Below are 10,739 nucleotides of genomic sequence, written 5' to 3' on the forward strand. Positions count from 1 at the left end.
AAGCATGAGGGGTAAAACCACATGTTCAATGGTAACTTGCGAGCGCTTACCTCCTCGTTCGGGGGGATCTGGTGAGGACTCTCAGCTGCTTTGGCTATTGTCCGAAGGCAGGCGATGCAGGCCGCAAGGCACGCGCACCCTCGTTAGACGCCTGTTTGTTGTGACGATGACGAAGCGTCATCCTCTCAACCAAAGCGTCTCCATCGCCTTGATGCTTTTAGGAAGCTTTTTTTTACAAAAACGCATTCCTCGATCGTCATTTGCTTGGAGGATTTCATTGCTAACGCTACTAATGCGACTGCTGCTAGTGCTGCCGATGCTGCTGCTACCCACGCTGCTCTCCACACTTATAAGTCTACCCCAGGATCCCGCCCCCCATTTGTACCTCTGGCGCAGATTCAAGGCGGATCTTTTGCACCTCTGCCCCCTGCTGGGTGATTTTTACATGATTCACAATGCGGACAAGGCTGATTCTCAGTCAGAGGTTGCATCAGACCCTTATGTACACTATGACGTAAAAAAGACAGGAAACGTACTTATACGTCTTTGGTAGAGGGCGCCATTGCATTAAAAGACGTCTTTGTACGTCTAAGGGAGTAAATGAGTTGAACAAAGTACAGGGTCCTTCACCTGACTACAGATGATCTTCTGGGGACTTTATTTGGTTTTAATCACTTTTGGGGTCTGTATCTATGCACACTCCCTGGTTTTGCTACCTTCCCGGGTACCACATACACACTGCTTAGTTTCTCTGCCTTCGTGGGTACCACATACATATTGCTTGGTTTCTCTGCCTTCCTGGGTACGACATACACACTGCCTGGTTTTGCTACCTTCCTGGGTACCAGTCACACAAACGTCAGACGACTCAGCACATACCGACTGTCTCAGCACTACACACTTTCACTCCAAGGCAGTGCTGTGAACCAACTTACTGACAAGAGGTAGTATTTAGAATTTTAAAAAGTGCTTGAAAGGTTTTGTTCATGTAAAACCAACAGATTATGACATTATTATTATTATTTAAATCAGTATTAAACAGCATCAGCATAGGTTAAAGATATTATACAGACTATATACGATAAAAAAATACTAAACCACCCTTGCTTTTCCGTCATTTCTTGTATAAGTTAACACACAGATGTATAACATTTGTTTATACAAATATAACGATTAAAAAGTAGCTGATTAGAGTTTTAATTTTGTATTCATTAATCTGTAATAAAAATGGACATATTTTGGTTAATAAAATTAACAAGAAATAAAAGTAAAGGGTGTTCTAATACTTTTTTCAAGATTGTCCTAACATACATTTAATGTTTACAGTATATGTCTTCGGAAGAAGCGCAGCATTAGATTTTTTTTTTGTTCTCTCTCTTTGACTTCTGAATTTGAATTTCTGTCACAGATGTGCTTGAATTCTATTTTGGATGATTTGTGTTAAACTGCACAAATATTTGAAGAGCCATAGAATTCAAGAATCACACCAGTGCTGCTACTCCTCCGAACGGGTGAACGCCCTTGATTAACAACCTGCGTTGAGTTGGCTTTTGAGATTCGTGGTGTGGGAGAAAAATCTCTGAAGGCATTCTTAGACTTCAAGAGAGGGTCCACAATTTTCAAAGCTTCACTTCCGTCTGAATCAGAGGCCTCACTTGTATCCGGAATATATTCATCTCCACTGTCATCTGAGTTGGAGTAATAATGCTTATCCATTCCAAAGTCAGCCTGTTTTTTTAATCTAAAAAACAACAACAACGAAATATAAAGGATAGAAGGCAGGAGACCAATAAAATATATGCAATTTGCTTGTAAGATTCTCTGAAATCTATATGGGTTGTTTACCTGTATACTTTTGGTCCTCCTGAGCCTTGGGATAGTAATATGGTCTGGGTCTGAGGCGCAAAGTTCAGGGGCAGGATTTGACAATGATTCGTCAGAATCTGTGTCGTTATTCCAAGGAAGATTCAGCCCATATTTTTTGTCCAAGGGAGGAGACTGGGTTGCATCAGAGTCCAAGAGAAAATTGAGAACCCATTAAATACTTAATCCCCAGAGGAATCTGCACAGAAAAAGGTCTTAATTCTATTTGAAAAAAAAAAAAAAAACTAAAATATTGATGAATGATATGACAAAATAATGTAATAACAAAATTAATTGACCGTAACAAAAAGCTCCCGGGAGGAAAACTACATTAAATGTTTTTTTAACAGGGCAGTGAAAATATTGGAAAATAAAAACGATAATAAATAAAATAATATAAAAAAAGAATTCAATGTGTATCGATGGACCCATATGAAATACTTATATCGCTATGTACTTATCAGCCATATCGCCCAGCCCAATATGTAACTGCAACTTCAAAACCTCGGGCCATAACAGGATTGTAACATGGGATGCATATCTTCATTCCTAAATTTGTAGATCCCGAGGAGGCTGCTCAATGGTCCTGGTAATCTAAACCTCAACCAATTCGGTCACAGCCAATGTTCTCCATCCTTGTTAAGAAGTTTTGAAATGATTTAATAGATATACTATTGCAAACTATACCAGAATTTTAGACATTTTAAACTTTTGATCACAATTTTACCTATTTTCTAAAAATCTGAAGAATCCACATGCCAAATCACCTGCTGTAGACACATAGGTTCTGTTCTGACAGATAATTCAGTTACAGGTTGTGTACTTAAAGCCAATAAGAGGGCAATGCAGCAGTCGACAACCTGACGAAAGCTTAAGTCTCCCAATGAGAGAACTGTAGTGGCTGGTAGGTTCTTAGATTGTAACATAGTAAAGACATATACTAGGCATAACTGTATATCATATGATGATGAGGGAAAATATTATTAGCTACGATTTATGTCCAGATATATTAGAAAACTTGTCCAACCAGCACAGGTCTATCTAACTGTAATTTTAACATCTCAAGACACGACAGGATGACCACATGATACGCATACCTCCTTTTCAGAGTCTGTCAAAACTTGAGAAGGCTGCTTCGATGTTCTGGTGGCATCAACCTCAGCCGATTCAGTCATTGTCGGTTGTCCTCCATCCTAATGAACAAGTTGAATATTAATTTAATGAATTAAAAAAAGAAAATGGATCAGAATTTTACACATTTTAGGCTTTGGCCACCCAAAACAAAAACTAACAAGTTCACGAATGAAACAAAACCAATTACTTTAGCGCATGACAATTAATCTTCAGTAGAGATATGTTGTGACTGATATTTCAGTCACAGGTTGTCTTTTGAACGCCACCAGGGGCGCAATGGAGCACAGGACAGCCAAAAGTCTTCTTGTCGGACACCTGTAGTGGCTGGTAGGTTCTAAGATTATAACATAGTAAAGGCACATACAACTCCTAACTGTATTTCATATGATAATGAAGGAAAAGATGATTAGCTATGATTTATGTCAACAATAAAAATGGCTCTACGGGGTCCCCACAAACACAAACCTGACAGTTGGGTGTCAGATGGCCAACATACCTGACACGCAATTCAACTCAACTGGACCCCACAACACAAGAAAAAGCTGAGTGAGCCTCAAACCAGACATACACATTCACTGACAAATATCCTGTGACACCAGATATATTAGAAGTCTTGTCTAATCAGCACACGTCTATCTAACTGCAATTTTAACATCTCGAGACACGACAGGATGAGTACACGATACGCATACCTCCATTTCTGAGTCTGTAAAGCCTGGAGGAGGCTGCTTCGATGTTTTAGTAGCATCATAAATTTATTGAATTAATTATATTTGAGGTTGGATTAGATTTTTACACATTTTAAGCCTTAGCCACCCAAAACAAAACATAAGCTCATGAATGAAATAAAACTAATTAATTTCGCCCATGCCAATTAATCTTCTGTAGACGCGTGTTGTGACCAGTGTTGTTTTTGGCAGGCATTTTAGATTTTGTCCAAGTCATTTGGACAAAGTGCTGATTTGTTTACATCACATTTAGTCATCCCAATTCGTTATAGTTTTAGTCCAGTTTTAGTCAACGAAAACTAAAAAAAGGGTTTTAGTCCAGTTTTAATCGACGGAAACGCAAAAAAAGTTTTACCCTAGTTTTCGTCAATTTATTCACAAAGGTTTTAGTCCAAGCGGCACGGTGGCCCAACTGGTTAGCAGGATGGCCTCACAATATTGAGGTCGTAGGTACGATTCTGGCTCCGGCCTTCCTGCATGGGTTTCCTCTGGGTAATTCGGTTTCCTCCCATATTCTTAAAACATGCATGGCAAGTTGCTTGGACACTCTAATTGCCCCTAGGCATGAGTGTGAGCGTGGATGGTTGTTCGTCTATGTATGCCCTGCGATTGGCTGGACACCAATTCAAGGGTGTACCTCGCCTACTGCCGAAGACAGCTGGGATCGGCTCCAACACCCCCCGCGACCCTAGTGAGGAGAAGCGGTACAGATAACGGATGGATGGATGGATGGGTTTAAGTCCATTTGAGTTAAAACAAGGCATTCAAGGTTTCCACCCAATAACAAAGACTTTTGGATGGACTACAAAGGATTCTTCATTACAAACAGAAAAAAGTGGCAACAGTGGAATCAATGCTCACTGCTCCAAAATAAGCAGAGAAGCAAAACATTTTGTTGGGCAACTGTTGTGGCTTTATTTCACTAAAAGCAACATAAAATAATTTATGAACCACATGCTAACAATTTTGTCTCGTCAACGAAAAAAATTCATGTACATCACGTCATGTTTTCGTCATAAAAGAACCTCGTTTAGCTTGTCATCGTCATTAAAAAAGGGGCGTTAACGAAGTATTTTCGTCATAGTCATCAGTGACGAAAACAACACTGGTTGTGACTGATATTTCAGTCCCAGGTTGTCTCCTGAACACCACCAATTGGGCAAGGGGGCGCAGGAAAGCCTGGGGTCTTCTATTTTTACAGTATAGAAAGGCTAAATATCAAATTGAAACAGTGTTTTATATCATGAATATACAGGGTTGGTGCTGGTTCTGGTAGGGAAACCACAACATAAAGATGTCCTTAATTAGTCCCACAATGGGGATATTTGCAATATGGCATATGATGGCCTAACAGGGCCACCGCCCAGAAAAGAGTAACGCAGAACTTTGTAATACTGTCACTCCCTGACCAGTTCGTTGTTCCTGAAGAGCCAAACTTTGACTCAGACCCACAAATTTGAATTACAGATAGTGGACAATGGAGAACTCCCCCAGTCAGTCAGCATGTTCAACTTCCATAGAAACCTCAACATACATTTATTAGATTGCCAAACTAATTGGAAACTACATCACCAGAACACCACAAGTGGGCTCTGTTATTGTACTTAAAGATGCATCTTACAAACCTGTGTTCTCCAAGGCCAGCTGGTCCATAGTCTTAAGTTATTTCTTCGCCAACATCAATGTCTCGGAGCGCAAACAGACAGAGGTGTGGTCTGTCCTCTGTTGTCTTCTTCTTCATTTTACAGTTGGGGTGCATGTGGTCATCATTAACCAGTCTTCCCAGACTGCCATCTTCTTGAGCGGCATCAACACTTAAAATAGATTTAAAAAAAAAAAAAACAATTATTCAATCAATGTCAGAAATTAATCTTTGAGACAATCTTGTGTACACCAAACATAAAAATAGGAAATCCACAATTTTTAAATCTTCTAAATCAAATCATACAAGAAATTTCTATTGGAATCAGACCCTATTAACAGCTTGTCTTTGAGACTTCATGGTCTATATTTTCATTTGTACAGATTCAACGCATGAATAAAAGTATTTACCGTATTTTCGCAGTCATAAGCAAACAAAGCGCCCTGTCAGTCGATGCGTCCATTAAATGGACAAAGTACCACTCACGTCCATCAGCCCTTGTCATCAACGAGCTGTTGGAAGTGCATGTTAGCACACCCTGCTGGGCAAAGAGTGAGTTGTCCATGCTTACAATCGACCGTGACAAATACACCATCTGACTATAATGTTTGGGTGATGGTGTTGGAAAAAGCTGGACAAAGGGCAGCTGTCCACAATGTTTTAGTCTGTCTTATCATTTATGTTATTGCAAGCAAGAAACGTCCCAGGTTTAGACAACAGACAAAAAGTCCAAAGCATAACAGCACATCTCTTTAAACAGCCATGCAAATCTCTCTAAACAGCTATGGGATTGTGGGTCTCTGCTCCCAGAATGCATTGCTTGAATTAGCTAAGGCTGAGTGGCTTTTGTATTATTTTCATTTTTTTTGGGTATATTGATGGCATGAGAGATACATGTTTGTGTTAATCTTATTTCTATGTTTCATTGTTTGCTTGTATGATGAGTTTTTTATTTTTTTTTGAAACCGTGACTCTAAGGAGTGTGGTGAGCAGCCAAGTCCCTCCCCTGACGTTGCTTTGTAGGCTATTGCCAATGCACCTAATATTGGCCTGAGCCATTGTCAGCTATTGTCAATAGAGACTTGGCGTCTGCTGCAACAATGGGGTGATTGCTCATGTTATTGGGGCATAGTAGGCTGCTATCGGCTGTGTCAGTGTGGGCAGCTCTGCCAAGTTCATGCTATGCTACAGCAGCTGTGCTATCGTCTTGTCAGGCGGTGCGTCCAGTATATGTTACAAAGACAGAAATAGCGGCCTCAACAGGTGTTGCGCCCTTTGACACGGCGCGTCTTTTGGGTGCGAAAATACGGTATACATTTTTGCTTAGAGAATGATTTTTCCCCAAACACTTATGGGATGAGTATGTGTTTATTTTTTTAAATAAAAACAAAAATAAGATAACATCTCAATCTTTGCCTCACCTCCAAGTTTTTTCTTGCCGGCGGAAGTCAAACAAAAAGACAGTGCCTCTTCCATCCATCTTCCTGCGTTGAGATTTATCAGAATCTATCAATTTTCCTCTGTACTCCATAATAAAGAATAAAGTCGTCTTTCCTGAAAGGGGCCTTGGTAAATACTCCTCGACCTAGTTAACAGGGAAATCAAGATAGCTTCGTCATATTTTTAAGCACACAAATAAGGAGTCATCATATTCATTTGGGCCACTATACTAATGTAGGGTGGTTTGAAACATTGCTTCTTGTGAGGGATAGAGCAGAGCCCTTCTTTATGATTTTAAAGGAACAGACCAGCCAAAATTCATTTTCCAGCATTGCATTAGCCAGTATGTATTAGGACTGAAAGTACAAATGTCAATGGCACCTGGTTACGTAAAAAAAAAACTTTAAGATTATTTAGTTTCATAACAATGACATACACTGTATACACAGTCATATTGGATCGCGTCACGTGATCTCTGTGACGTATAACGTGCTTTACACTAGACTATGAATATCGGACTTGTTCACTGGTCTATTGTGGTATAAAAATGCCGGAGGGCGTCATCAAGTACAGCCTTAATTTAGATAGAACTCCTACCATCAGGTTTCACGCTCACTGAAATAACTTGAAACTGACAAAAGAAAAGGTCAAGACACTCTTAATGTAAAATAACCACTTAAAAAACGATGTCAGCTTGGTTATCAGAAAACAATAATATATCTTAGCAAAAGCGTTAACATCATACCTTTAAATGAGTTTATATACTTCGCTTCTAACTCTGCAGTCTTGTCCAGACCCTTGACTGCATGTTCAATAGTATCCTGCTTTGGGGACTTCCTGCATCTCAGGGAAGGCATTGTTTATTCTATAAAGAAAAAAGACAGTTTTGTGTTGAGAATTATTAATACTATAGGCTAAATGGAGTTTTAACAATATCAGTGTAAGAAAAATAAATTATAAATTAAAAAAATATCAATCCCTCCATCCCAATTAATGATTTCAACCATAATAGTTTATATTGAAGTTTAAACAACAGACAGACAGATTTATGCAGTGTGACTACAAAAATCTTACCAAAATTCCATTCACAGTAACCTTTGCTTTAAGAATCATGTAATTCACCAGTGAACATCGTGTCTTACACAAAAATTAATGACAGAAATTATCATGGTACTTGCATTCTGTTGTTCTATAACAAAAGTGCAAGCTGTTAGCTCCGCAAAGCTAACGCAACAAGCTAGCGTCCCTCGTGCTCACATTCAATGCAAACCTGACCACCGGATGAAAATACGCGTCGGTTTAGTTCTTTAAATGAGTAAAAGCACCATGACGTTTTATAATTATTCAATGCTTAACTGGAGCTCGTCAATTATGTCGATGTAGGAGCACATGTTTGCTAGGCCAGTGTTGTAGGCCCACATCCATGGTGCTACTTTGTATAGTGTTTTCCACACAACTATCTCTAACCATGAACAAATGCACTCGAGGCATGTTTTGAATAAAAACAAACGAAAAACACTTACCTCTCCGTTTCAACAGCAGTTCGAACTTCGAAGTGGTGATATTCTCCAGCGTTAAGCACCTGCTCGAACTGCGAATAGGTCAAATTCAACAGCGTCTTTTTTCTGTCTTAATAAGGACGCGATGAGAGGAGGAGCGCTTGCCTTTTCGTCAGCACGCCCCGCGCGGGTGGTGCTGCTTTATCACTCTCTATCTGTGCCCGCCCGCCGGCATGTCGATAGAAAAATAATATTCCTTCAAACATTACTTTCATCTTCTTAACGTTTTGTAGTGAATTTAACAGGTTCACCACTTTTTTCAAATACACCAATGGAAAACAGGTCTTAATTGAGGAAACATACAAAGAGCGTCTCACAAACACCTTATGATGAGCAATGTAATTTGATCACGTTTTTTGTCACTGCCTGGACGTCGGTTCACTGGCCTGGTGGCAGTGGCTTGTAGACACTGTCACTGAGTGGGAACGGATCTCAAGGTGGGTCAAACTAACCCAAGCAGTGGATCGGTCCGTTTTTTAAATTTATTAATTTTTTTATTTTATGTATTTATTTATTATTTAATACAAGGGCTTCGGCTCACTACCAGTGGGCGGGACCAAAGAATTTGGGTTTCCTTTGAGCTAGGAGGCAGTCAAAGGCAGTCCAATCCCCGGCAACATAAAGCGCCTAGCTCTGGGGACATGGAATGTCATTTCTCTGGTAGGGAATGAACCCGAGCTGGTGTGTGACTAGACCAGTGGTTCTCAATTATTTCCTGTCATGCCCCCCCTACCAAGAAGAAAACAATTCGCACCCCCCCCCACCACAATTTTTTTTTACATTTCGTACTAATGTACATGTTCTTTGCATATTAATGTTAGATTGTCAATAAAATATCTTACCTTAACAAAGCTAAATTGATAAAAAAAAATATCATTTTGAGAACGACTATTGTGAGGATCTCGAAACTCAGTACTCTGTGGTGCTAATATTGATGAGATGATAAATATGTTGAAGCCACAGAACAAAAAGATTAGATATTGTTTGGAAATTAATGACGTACATAACAAAGGAATATCAGCCTTGATTGGAGTACATTACTGCATTTACATTTTTAATAAAAATGAAACAATTATTGATGTTATGACCACTATGAAGAATTTAAAAAAACAATATATAGGGATAATTATAGTTTTCATTTTGTTATGTTTAGTCTGTTCATGTTGCATTATTTTTATGACAAAGATGATGGTTAATCGTAGGTTTGTTGCCCAAATGTACCGTTACAACCTGATTAATGTTGAGAATGACGAACTCAAACTGGACACTAAAACGTAAAAACACATGGACTTCTTGCCCCTGTCCACACACGTGCACACACACACACACCATACACGAAGATCCGGGAGGTAAGGACGGCTGTCCTCTCCTACAACGAGGCAAGGGCCTCCACCAAGTCACCCCAGGGACAAGTTTTATTCCCTGATGGTCATCAAATTATGAGGATCTCATTCTACGCCGGAAGGGAGGAGGGGAATTTTTCCCTAATGTGAGGTTTTCGCTCCTCCACTGATGATCACACTGTTGTATGATTTCATTATGATGATCTGTCTTAAAGCCGTAAGGACATGATTTTTAAATCCACAACAGGGGGGAAATGTAAGATGGGCTGAGGATAGGTAATCAGTTTGTGTATTCATAATCATGTTTTTATACACTCATTAATGTTTAACACACACAGAGACACTTACTTGTTATTTTAACACACACACACACAGACACCGTATCCTGAAGATGTGTTTAGTTAAACTGACCTTGGGTTATGATTTTCTGCCTGCTGGAGTCCCTGGTGATTAGTTATTGATGCTTTAGTTAAACTGACCTTTATACCGTGAGTTATTGATGTTTTCTGTCTCTTGGTGATTAGTTGTTGATGCTTTTCTGTCTTCTGGTGATTAGTTATTGATGAGTTAGTTTCAATAAAAAGGCAGAACGGAGGGTGAGAGTCAGAGGGTGTGCGGGATTGAACTGGCAAGACGGCTGTTTCGCCTCCTGGCTCCCTCTCCCATTCTGAATGGCACAAAACGAAAACTTTAGTAAGTTATTTCAGTCTAAAAAAAGGCGTCAGGGCATTTTTAAACCGGACAGTAAGTCGTCACTGTCTTGGTTCCTTTTTGTGCCTTGACCCATCCCGGAATTATTGAAAGGATGCAGTCCTATTTACAGGCCCCAGTGACACCCCAGGTTTCTGTTGTTTGTACGAGGGCGCTTAATAGGTACTGCTATTCACAATCGTCTTAGGCTGTTTCTTTGCAGAAGTTTATGGACAATGTGTAGTGCTGTAGGATGCAGTCTAGAGCATTCTTGACATTGAAGCTTTTGTTTCCAGCAACTGCTAATGCGACCGTGCATCAAACATGCAAAACACAGACC

The 10,739-nt window shown here is 39.7% G+C and overlaps 1 long non-coding RNA gene across 1 annotated transcript; it reads right to left on the minus strand.

Moving 5' to 3' along the window:
- Positions 1 to 1,014: 1,014 nt before the first annotated feature.
- LOC148315590 (uncharacterized) lies at positions 1,015 to 8,404 on the minus strand. The gene is made up of 7 exons (XR_015840785.1): positions 8,331 to 8,404; positions 7,553 to 7,672; positions 6,789 to 6,952; positions 5,351 to 5,539; positions 2,961 to 3,056; positions 1,846 to 1,998; positions 1,015 to 1,741 (listed from the first exon to the last, which is right to left on the minus strand). It is a non-coding gene; the product is annotated as an uncharacterized LOC148315590 (long non-coding RNA).
- Between the last annotated feature and the right edge of the window lie 2,335 nt (positions 8,405 to 10,739).

This window comes from Idiotropiscis lumnitzeri, unplaced genomic scaffold (genome assembly GCF_059441095.1).
Source record: "Idiotropiscis lumnitzeri isolate Australia: NSW breed Sydney's pygmy pipehorse unplaced genomic scaffold, RoL_Ilum_1.0 HiC_scaffold_88, whole genome shotgun sequence".
Classification (NCBI taxonomy): Eukaryota; Metazoa; Chordata; class Actinopteri; order Syngnathiformes; family Syngnathidae; genus Idiotropiscis; species Idiotropiscis lumnitzeri.